Genomic DNA, 12,700 nt, shown 5'->3' with positions numbered 1-12,700 from the left:
GAGTCATGACCCGGCTATATAAAGTCAGTACTAGTAGAGGCTTCATAGGTAGAAGTTGATGTATCCAGTTTCAATTTTGATTTGTAAAGCAGAGTTGTAATTTTATAAATCCAGTTTTGTATTGATCAGATTTAGAAAAGAGTTATTTTCCGCTAACTTGTACAGATTTATACTTTTATTCAGTTGCTTATAAGTTATGCCAGTAGAAGGGTTAACTTGGGGTCACTTATGACCCTAAGCACCGTGTAACGTCTCGGGACCCATTTTCGAGATATTACAAACTTGGTATCAGAGCATAGAGTTCAAGTGTCCTAAGGTGTCTGTGAAGCCGTGTCTAGTAGAGTCTTGCGGAATGGTATGGAGGTGTCTGTACCTTTCTTCGAGAGGCTACATTTAGGAAATGTTTTTTTTTTTCAAGTCTCAGATCGTGGCATAGAAAGGTTCTCTAAGAAACTTATACAAATTCTTATCTTACTCTATTCAGGCCATCTCCGCCTTATTTTTAAGATATTAGAAACAGTCAAGCTATACTATATTTTCGATAGTGCTTTCTCAGATAGTGCTTACACAGATAGTTACGGGATTGTAAGTGATCTAGAAAGTATCCCATTAGTGCCTTTGAGTTTCGAAGATTGAAGTGCTTTATTCATGATTCATAAAAGTCGTGCACTAAGCCCAAGTCAGATGTACTTTCAGATTTCTTCTCAGAATCCATAATGTAAAGCTATACTTCCCTATCCATGTATTATTCTTGAGATATCATGATCAAAAAGTTCCAGTTCTTCCCTAGATAATGCTCTTATATTTGCGAGCAGAATTTTAAGAAGTTACACAAAGTGCTTGAGAGCAGCTCTCTAGTATGTTAAGTTTCTTAAGTTGAAAGTTATGTCTTCATTCTTATGAGTCGTTCAATTAAGACAGAGTGAGATGTGTATATTTAGATCATTGAATAGTGTGTGTCAAGTTTCTATCTCTTGTATTATGTGATCGTGTTATTATGGTATTTTTGAAAATCAAAGTCTAGTGAAGCCGTGTGAGGCCTATTTCGATTCACTAGTATAGTTTCTTTGTTATTCATCTCATTTTCTTGTTCAAAACACAAAATCAAAGTCTAATGAAGCCGTGTGAGGCCTATTTCGATTCACTAGCAACTTGTTGTTCATCTTGTTGTTATTGTACTGGTTGAAACTGGGGGCTTAGAGGTGTAGTGACAAGAAGGGTGGTAAGTGAGATTTATTAAATATGTGTATAGATGAATCTTTTTGCATAAGATTGAGTTAGTGATGAAGTGATGCATCCTTGTGTGTTAGTCTAGTAGAAGGTAGAGAAGAAGTTATTAGCTAAGGCAAACTGTTGTTTGCTTGAAGTATGAAAAAAGTTATTGATAGTATTGAATGTGTTAGAAAAGTAAGTATTATTGAGGAATGCTTTGGGTGGTTTAGTATTGTGAATCTAGACTTATAGAGCTTCGGTGTAAAAGATGGGTAAATAGTCGTGATGTTTAGAAGGAGGATGCATTATTAGATTTTAGTAAGGTATGTCTTAGTATTATGATTGATTGTCATTGTTATGGGGTTCTAGTGTACTAGTGTTTCTTAATACTTTATTTGATAACTTTTAAGTGAGAATTCTGTGTGAGGTTGGGTTGTAAATCATGTTTAGCACTAGACATTAAGTTTGATCAGTTGATGGTCATGAAGGGGTAAATATTGCAAGACCCATAAAATCCTAATAGCTTTCATCCTAAATAGCATGCCAAGAGAGGCTCCAGACTTAGAAAAGAATCTTCAGCTAAGAATCAAGACTTAGAATAATTCCAGCCTTCGAAATTAGAGGACCTCAATTCTGGAACTTTCCGACCTTAGAATGTCAATTTGCAAATTGATTCATGATTAGGGTCACTTGTAGATCATCTCAGGTAAGTTTCAGATTTTTTTGGACTAGCATAAGGGTGAGTTTAGGTTCCCAAAATAGTGAGAAGTCGCGATAGGCTCGCATCACGATGGTTACTTGACCTAACGAGGGCTCGCGACGTGAGGGGACCCTATTCAATATTATTTTTCTTTTTTTTCTTTTCAAATATGTAGGTTTATGGTATTTTCTATGGTTATTACATATTGTGTGCGGTTAGTAGTATTGTTGAGTTGCTAAGTGGAAGGAGACTAGTTATATAGTATATGATGTTCTTGATGGCTAAGTTAAGGAGTTATGATTAATGATGTTGAGTATTTTTATATGATCTTGATTCTCATGGTTTATAGGAAGAATGTAAGTTGGGAGATATGATATTGTGTGGTATTAGCAAAGTATGAAGGAATTAGTATGGTTTATTAAGGTTTGAAGATATCTATGTTAAGTGTTAGAATCTAAGTTTGAAACCTTGAAGATTGAGAGCATAAAAGTGAGAGTTGAAGCTCTAGATGGTGTGAATTCAACATGTATTAATACTCATGAAGATTCTAAGTTAGTAAGTGGTTGAAATATTATGTGATGACTAGTGGGGGCTACAAAAGATAGAGCTGTACCTCAGGAGAAAGTATTACAAGCTGGTTTTACATTTTCAGGTATTGTCTTTCAAAGTAAGCTTATTAATTATGTGTATTGTTGTATTCCAGACCCCAGAGTGTCGTGAGTATAGTTCAAATTAGAATTTAGCAAGAGATCTCTCAAACTTTGAATGATGTCTTAAAGCTAAGGGGAGATGATAGAATGAGTAACCAAGTCAGGCCCTCAAATTCTAGTAGTAATCCCAATATGATATATAATATCAGAAAGTGAGGATAATTTCAGTTATCCCAGTACCTACTCATGCCTTATGTTTCAGTTTCATGATGATAGTTCATGTTCATGCATATGATAGAGAATCATGAGCTCTTCCAGTTCCTAAATGAGGAGTTCCTATACTTTTAGCAATCGAAGTCACACTCCATATGTTATGAACTCCAAATTATGGTTACGCAGCTCATGACTCATGTACTCATGCTTTATAATGTGCTCAGCACTCATAATTCATGCTATACTCTTTATGACAGACAAAATTCAGCTTATAGTCGTGTATGCCTCAATTTATATCACTTTGATGAATCCACGATATTGATTTGCTATTCCCCCAGGCCTCAGTTAAATGTCAAGCCTCGTATAATATCCTTCCATGCTTCAAGGTCTTATGTTGTAACCTTTTTGTGACTCCTCCTTATGTAATGATAGTGGTGATGAGTAGATACTTCTTGTTGATGAAAGATCATTATATACTAGTTTTAGATAAGGTCTTAAGTGTGAAGTAAGATTTGGGGCCAAGTGTTTGATACATGTTATGGTTAGTTGAAATTTTATGTGTATGTTCTTGGGGTAGCGCGTGGGAGTTATATTGATAGTGGTTTAGAAAATATGTGAAGTATGTCTTTATGGGTGGTTGCCTTGAAGTTTATATGTGGTTATAAAGATAGGCTTGAATGACATATTAGATTTAAGTGAAGGAATGCAATATGTGCTAGTGAATTCATAGTACAAGATAAGAGTTAGTCATTGAAGTGGTAAGGCAAGATATCCTTAGGGTGTGAACTTTAAAAAGATATGAAAGGTTGAATCATATAGTTTAGACTAGGATCGTGGTATGACATATTATATTTTTGTGACTTGGAGTTAAACTTGATCACGGTGGGAGGATTTAAGCTACTGTAGACATTAGTAGAAAGATTTATAGATGCCCATATAAGGATCATAAGTTGAATCGAATGAATATGGTAGTTAAGGGAAATAGTATAGTTAAGGGAGTATTCGAGAAGTGTGCTAAGCTTGAAAGTAAGAAGTGGCATTGCCTGAGGCCTGGTAATTCTATCCTAGTTTATGAGTTATATGTCTATATTTCATGCTGTAGAGTAGTGTTATTTTTGTGATTCCTTAGTTGGATGTCTTGTGTAACTCATGCCCAAGATTCTTTGCTCCCTAATGCTACTAGAACTTCTTTAGAAGGAGTGTTGAAGAGATAATATATTCCATCCATGTAAGTTGCAAATTCAGTTCAGTGTAAGCATCATGTTTGCGTTATTCCATAGCTTTTATATCCTCAAGAAGTCCCTACCTATCATTCGGGGATGGATAATCCCAAGGGGGAGATAATGTAACACCCCGCATTTCGGGCTGGAATGAAAATCATTATTCCTTCGTGTAAAGGTTCCAAAAGCCATAAATCCAATGCAAATTTAGTGTGTAAATTAATTATGTAGTTTGGGAATCTATTTGAGCATGAATTGAGATTATAGAGGTCCCCTAACTCTAAGACGAGTTGAAAACATTTCTATCGATTAAGTTTTAGAGGATGTTTCAACTTGGGTCAACTTTCATTGACCATAACTCTTTTCATATAATGAGTTAGAGGGCCTACTATATATCAAATAAAATATCTTCAAGTTATCTTTCCAAGGATACCAATTTCTCCTTAATCTAATACCCGAACGAAAAGTTATGCCCATTTTCGTGAGAGGCAGTAAGGGTGTGCGATGGGCAATGCGCCGCCCAATCAAATTTGTGCTATTGGAAGTGCGAAACACACTTAAATGTCTGCCATAAGGTGTGCGACGCACATCTTAAGGTTTTCCATGGGTTGTGCGCCACATACCTCACTTCCAAGTGCCAAAAACACCCCTATATATGTATATAATACGGGATTTAATCCCTAATTATCCAAAATCCTTTCACTTTCATCAAAAATTGGTCAAAAACACTCTTAAGGGTTTCAACCTAAAGATCAAGATTTCTCAAGATTTAACTGTAGTAGTTCAATAATTCTTTAAGATTCAGATTCCACATTCCGAGGGCTATGAGAAGCACCCATTAATCTCAAGAATAGCAATTCGAAGTTAAAAGTTCATCCAAAGCTTAAATTTCAAGGTATGTGGGGTTTGAACAAGAACACCCTTTCGCTCTTGTGCTCAAAACTTAATTTAGATTATAAATTACTGAATTTTTTATTATTTTCCATGAAATTCAAGTTGGAGTTTATACCCATGGTTGTAATTACAAGCTTATAAGGTTCCCAATGATTTAGCAGTGTAATTGTATGACTAATTTCACATATTTATGCAAGTAATGTGATTTTCCAGATTTTTTTCAAGTGAGCTTAAGCATTATATTGTGAATCTTGATTTCTATATTTTGACATTGTTGAAGTATTTTCAAGAAGTATATTGAGTATAATATTTTGCTATGATATTACATGAGTATGTTTATATTTTCATTCTTATTGCTGAAATTTTAATATTTTGAGTTGATTCATCAATATTTATATTATCAAGCATGAATCTTTTGGTGTTTTAATACGAGTTTGATATATGGGTCATTAACCCCTATTTAAAGATTGTTATTTTGAGAATGAGTTATTGAGGAATTTTAAAGAATTGCAAGAAGTATGTTTATGTTTCCACTATTATGAGATCTTTAAAGCTTTGATGATGAGTCTATCAAGATTTCAGGAAAGAGGTAGTTTTTGAACCCAAGTAAGAAAATAAATCTACATTTGATTGATTTATGATAAGAGGGGTAGCATATTGGCTCCTGATGTAAATTGTTGAATTGTTTATTATGAATTTCCTTTAAAGTTCTGAGCTAAGTCCGGGAGTAGTATTTAGCACCGAGCGAAAAGTGTGGTACTTCCCTAGAACTACATGCCCTCGTAGGATGTGAGCCTGAGGCTGATATAGTGATCACTAATGAACTAAAGTTAAGATTCTATCCGATGGCAAGGATAGAAGAACTCTCCCCAAAGTGGGTAAGACGTTGGACTCCATGTAGCTCACATGGTTTATGTCGGTTAGAAGAAACTCCCAAAGATGTCCCCCACTCTTGAAATTATTTTTTTGATTTAAAGTATTGAGATAAAGAGTTTACTAAACAGAATGAGTTTCAAATTTCATCTAGCTTACAAGTTTTGAGAATAAGTGGAGAATACAGATTTTAGAAGCAAGTTAAATGACTCACGAGATTTATACATGTTTCATTATTCATGATTTATGAGATTTATACTTCAGATATTATTCAAGCTTTGTGAGTCATTTATGTCAGCATGCATAATTTTATAAACTATGATGATATTGAGATAATGTTTACTTATTGCATTGCACCCCTATATACTTAGTACATTCCCAAGTGCTGATCCATATATACGTCTATGTGCTACATTGTCTCATAATGTAGGTACAAGACTTAGTATGCACATTCAGATTCAGTCAGTTCGAAGCTTCCAGTCAACAGGTGATGAGTCCTTTTGATTCAAGGGCTTAAGTTAGTTTTATTGTTCGAGAAGTATTGTATTTTCTTTACTCAATCGTATTGGATATTTGGGAGTCATGACCCGGCTATCTAAAGTCAGTACTAGTAGAGGCTTCATAAACAGTCAGTAGATGTTGATGTATCCAGTTTCAGTTTTGATTTGTAAAGCAGAGTTGTAATTTTGTAAATCCAGTTTTGTATTGATCAGATTCAGAAAAGAGTTGTTTTCCGTTAACTTGTACATATTTATACTTTTATTTTGTTGCTTATAAGTTATGCCAGTAGAAGGGTTAGCTTGGGGTTACTTATGACCCTAAGCACCATGTGACGTCTCGGGACCCATTTTTGGGGTGTTACACTTACATACGAGATGCTCACTGCCTTTACTAAAAAAATCTTTGGGGTTATTGCATGTAAACCTCTTCATTAAGATCACCATTAAAAAGGCTGTCTTTACATCCATCTGATGTAGCTCAAGATCAAAGGGTCTCATTTATTGCCTATTCACTGCGTATCTACCATAGTACTCACCCCTTCGATCAGATCTCACCTTTTTAATAACCTTTCCCAGTTGTTTCTCTACTTCAGTTTCAAACACTTTGAACATTTCAAGAGAATCTGATTTTTCTTTAATACGAAAAACATAACCATATCGAAGAAAGTCATCAATGAAAATGATAAAATAACTTGAACCACATATTGTGGTAAAATATAGACCACTTATGTTTGTATGAATGATTTTCAACAAATCAGAACTACGAGTAGCATTCTTTTTTTTTCAACTTTCCTCTAATGCAATCACTACATGTTTTTATGTCCCCAAAATCAAGAGAGGTAAAATATTAGACTTGACCAATCTATCAACTCTATCTTTAGAGATATGAGCTAAACGCCTAGCCACAATATGTCCAATTTTTTATTTAAAATTGATCGTTTAGACCCAACAATTTTAGAATTAAAAGAGTTGTATTCAAAATCAGAAGTCGAGAAAACTCCAAAACAAAACCATCAGGTAGGATTTCATGACCAATAGCTCGGGAGTTTAAAAGCAAATTAACTTTAGGAGAATTAAAACCATAACCAAATCTGTCTAAAATTGGAATAGAAGTCAAATTCCGTCTAAAAGATAGTACATAGAGAGTGTTTTCAAGAATAGACTTATAACCAGTTTCTAAGTCTAAAACTACAGTTCCTATGAACTCTACTTCAACTTAGACATCTATGGCCACTCTAATTCTTGACTCTGTTTTCTTTGGGCTCCTTTTGTTTTTGAACCATTACAAGGAAATGACAACATGAGCAGTAGCTCCACTATCAAACCACTAAGAATTAATGGGGACATCTACAAAGTGTGACTTAGAACAAACAATAGCTAGTTGATTACCTTCTTTTGACTCCTTCTTAAAAGTATGATTATTAGATCTTTCAAACTTCCTAGGTCCCTTGTAAGAGCTTACTTTGGAATCATGAGAAGCAAACATGGCAATCTCACCCTTCTCCCTTTTATTTTTCTTCTTCTTTAACAATACATTTGGAGATGAGATCATTGATTGACCAAGATTCATTCTGAGTATTATAGGTAGTTTTTATTTGGTTAAACTCAGCAGGCAAAGAGTTAAGAGCAGAGTGAACAATGTAAATATCGGGAAGAGTTATTTCAAGAGTTTTCAGTTTGGACTGAATGTGGACCATCTTAAGTATGTAATCTCTAACACCCCAGTAAAGTCATACCTCATCTCTATAAATTTATTCATTATATCTCCAGTCTCAACCTTATTGGATACAAGATACCTGTCCTCCACTTGGGCAAGAAACTTTTTGGCATTGGTAGTTTCAGGGAAGCCACTTTTGAGGTGCTCAACAATCGCCCTCCTAAAGGCAAGGATGTATAGCCTATTTGATCTCTCCCACTTAGCATAAAATTCTTTTTCAGCAGCTATAGTAGAATCAATGAGAGCTAGAGGTTCATCCTCACGCAAAGCTTGATCTATGTCAGCCATGCCCAAAGTAAATTTAATATCTTCTTTCCATCGCTTGAAGTTAGAGCCCGACAGAACCACAGCTTCAACATCGTTATTGTTCAAATAAATGGTAACTCTTTACAAAATAACATGAATAAATTTATCAAAATAGCAAAGCATAAGAATAATAATCTTATCACAACAATGAGTTCCGTAGCATCAACAAGTAGCCCCCGTTTGGGCAGGACAAGAAAATATTTTTAATATTAGAAACCTATCCCCTTTGGGCATATAAATTTACTAAAATCAAAATACTTTCACATAATAAGGCTCATCACAATACTAGTTTAAAACACACAATAAATCTCCTTTTGGCAGAATATTATATGTTCTAACTTAGTGATATCTCTCGAAATAGATTAAATAAGTCTCATAAAACAAAGAAAATAAATCACTTTGGTGTACACTATTTACCCTAATTTACAAAACAAATTCAATCTTAGGGATTCAACATGCCATTGCTTAATTTGCTCACATGACACAGTCAGTAACCACACATTTAAAAATATTATAAATTTGATTTAATTACAATTCAAATCAACCAAATCCAAATAAAATAAATAACAATTCAACATCTTTTATAAACAATAACTTAATTTTTTTTAAATTTCATAAAATAAATAACTTTTTATAGTATTTAATCTAAGCATATGGAACTAACTAAATGAATGAATCTTTAATAACATAGCCGCCAAAACACATTCTTAAGAAGACTTTAGTTTAGTCGACTTTACTTCAACCAATATAAAAAATAAATTAAATTAACACTCCGCAAACAAGAAATGCAGCAGAAAACACTTGGATAAGGCACTTTCGTAGAATCTTTCTCAAGATCATTTTTGGGACACAAATCTAAGATTAGCTTATCAGCTTTCACCACAGGTACATCTCCGAGCTTACAATTTTTCATTTGAAATATTTTCAAAATATGATCAATAAAGGCCTTTTGTGAAAGCCCCAAATGCCCAGAACTAATGGTGTATCTCCTAGATCTTTCATATCAAACACTTTGTTTAATGAATGTTTAGTTTTATGCAACAGTCCCAAATTCAAGTCATTTATTTCATACCCAGATTTGCAAGTCATTCATTTCATACCACATCATATCCATAGCTCTTTTTATTCAAAAGCATGTTAATGACCCCCCAAAATATTTAAACATCATAAAAGAGAGTTTTTGTTTCAAAACATATGAAAACTTATGCAAACTACTCCCTTTTCAATACTTTATCATACGATGGTCATCTCTTTCATCAATCGCATGCAAATTCTTTATTAGGAAACATGAGCATTTGTAAATCAAGAAAAACTTCTCTCATTTGTTCATAAAATAATAACAATCCATAATATTGTTAGGACAATAGATTTCATAACAAGAGAGGTAATCATGCAAATCATGCTCTCATATAACTTTTCAAACTAATAACACATGTACACATAAAAATAATTCAAGTTTAGGAAAAACAACCTCATAGTTTATATAAGATTTCATCATAAAATGGGGCTTACAATGCATGCTCTTCAACAATTTCAAAATTCATCTCATGTACGAAATTAAATACCTTAAATGCTTGTTTAATCAATAAATTTATGCCTACAGAGTTTAGGATAGTCCCACATATACAAAATTTTGCATTTTAAGATTCAATAGGACAGTAGAACCTGTATCCTTTAGAATGAGTTGGATAACCAATGAAAAAATAACACGAGGTTCTAGATTTAATTTTATATATCTTTACCTCCGCAGGAGGTCCCCAAAATCGAAAATGATTTAAATTGTTTTTTCTATTTGCCCACAACTCAAAAAGGATTTTAGGGAGTGACTTGAAAGGGACACAATTAAGAATGTACATGGATGTTTTAATAGCTTCACCCCATAGGAACTCAGGTAAGTTAGATCTACTCATCATACTTCTCATCATGTCGTTTAAAGTACGGTTTCGCCTTTCAAGATAGTGAAAAAATTGTGAAATAATTTTAATTTGCAAATACTATCAATACACTTTAAAACATATTTATTTACTTTTGATAAGGTATAAAGCAACGAAAAACTTTATCAATGAAGACAATCATTTTTTTTTGCAATTACAACTCCAGATAATTTTTTTTAAAACTAACAACACTTCGTTGATTAATTTCCACATCGAACGGAAACAACTGTTTCATTACCCACAATAATAACCCCCAGAACTTGAAAAATACGCCATAATTTCTAAAACCAAATCTAATTGATTTGATTTCATCCACTTTCCCAAATCTAATTGATTAGGCTATCGGCTGACTCTTAATCATATGTACACCCTTTTTAATATAGAATAAAGTAGTGTGCAACAATCGGAACAAAGTCAGCAGCCAAAAGGAAAAGGAAAATCGTTTCAGGTTTAGGTTTAAGATAGAGTGCGTCACTATTATTATTTTTAATTAGTTTTTTCATGAATTGAGTAATAGGGTTCAAGATCTATGTGAAAAGCTCTGATACTAAGTGTTAAATCAATAGAGAGACACACCACAGATTCAAATAAACCAAGAACACCTATAAAGTAGCGAAATATGCGAGAGAAAAGGTGCGTACCTTTGTCCGTCATTATATCACGTAACCGAAAACGAACAAGCCTGACTCTTACTCTCCTTTGCTTATGATGGCTGGCAGCTTATGGGAATACGTCTTATGTTAAAGTCAAGAGAGGGGACCTAGTGTAACACCCCATATTCAAGTACATGTATTGGCGTATTCAAGTACGTGTATTGGTCTTATTTATATGGAATTAATTTTTTTATTTTATTTATACCGGAATTTGCCCATCGATGGTTCCATACGAAGGTTATTGAATAAGCTTTCCAATGATATAAAGATTTTCAAAAACGGATAGGTTCAGATATAATCGAGCACGTTCGAAACTATAAAATGGTGGTCACGATATTTGGGAATAGTAAATGTGCAGGAAAATTTCCTGCACACAAACTACTGAGGCCAGCCGAATTTTTGGGTCAACTTCGAATGATCATAACTTCCTTAATATAATGAACCGGGAGAGTTGCGACCTATAAAAAGAAAGATATTTGAGTCTTCTTTACAATGCAATTGGTTTCATCTAAATCCAACATCTGAGTAAGGAGTTATACTCGTTTTACTTCAGCCTATCAAAACGGATTTTTAGGGTCAACTTCAAACGACCATAACTCCTTGTACAAGACGAACTGGGTGGCCTAATTTATATGAAATGAAATTCCTTTGAGTTATATTTCCAACGATACCAATTTCACCCAAATCCGATATCGGAGCAAAGAGTTATGGTCGATCTACTTTAGCTTATCAAAACAGTCCACCAAAGGACAGATTTGACATTATTTAAATTTTAAAGGCATTTTGGTCATTCCCTATTATATTATGGACTGGAATATGTGTATATATACATATATATGAGTTCAAAAACTCATTTTCATCATCAATCATTGAGAAAGAACAAACCCTAGCCAAATTTGACCTTTAAATTACTTTTGATTCAACCGTAGAAATTCCAAAGTAATCTGATAACTGCGTTTGTCATCTCGAGAGCTTCGAACGGCACCTATTATTTGTGCAAACAGGATTGCATAATCAAGAGGTGAATTCGAAGGTATGAATATTGTTTGCCTTTGTTCTCTTCCATATGTATATGTGTGATAGAGGACTATATGTATTGTTTGTTATTGAAAGGTGATGAAAATAGGGTTATGGACTATTTTGCATGGTTTGGTTGTATTGAATTGTGGAAGGTGGATATGGTAATTGAGTTATAGAAGGTGAATATGGTGATATACTATTGAATTGATGATTATTTATGTGTATGGCTTAATTTGGTTTAATGGATTGGTTGGAAGGATAAATAAATCCAAAATTGATATTGGAGGATGTTGTATGAATGTGCATGGCATGTGAATGTAATTGGAGTATAAGACGGTTAAAGTGACACCCTTTATGGTGTAATTAAGGCTTACTACTTAACCACTAGTTTGGTGAATTCAAATAATTGAATTGTGACATTTGGTCGCTAATACTAGATTACTATATATGTTCATTGTAGATAAATAATCTGAAAAGACGAGAAGTCCATTTGGGACTAGTATTGAAGGTTGACAGTCAGGTATGTAAAGCATACTCTATACCATATCTTTGGCATGAAAGTGAACAATTATTCTATTAAGAAAGTTTCCAAAGTTATTTAGTAACATGTGATCCATAATGGTTTTGTATGATGTCCTACGTTATCAATGAACTTGTTTCCACCCTACAAGATGTCAAGACATTCCAATACTTACCTGTCTTCCAAATATTACATGTTTATTGCACTAATAAATGTCAGAAGGCATCCGGTTACTCAAACAAGATCCATGTGCTATTAATGACTCCAAAACGTTTCATTGATATACCA

Source organism: Capsicum annuum, chromosome 4 (genome assembly GCF_002878395.1).
Source record: "Capsicum annuum cultivar UCD-10X-F1 chromosome 4, UCD10Xv1.1, whole genome shotgun sequence".
NCBI lineage: Eukaryota > Viridiplantae > Streptophyta > Magnoliopsida > Solanales > Solanaceae > Capsicum > Capsicum annuum.
This window is presented reverse-complemented; position numbering follows the sequence as displayed.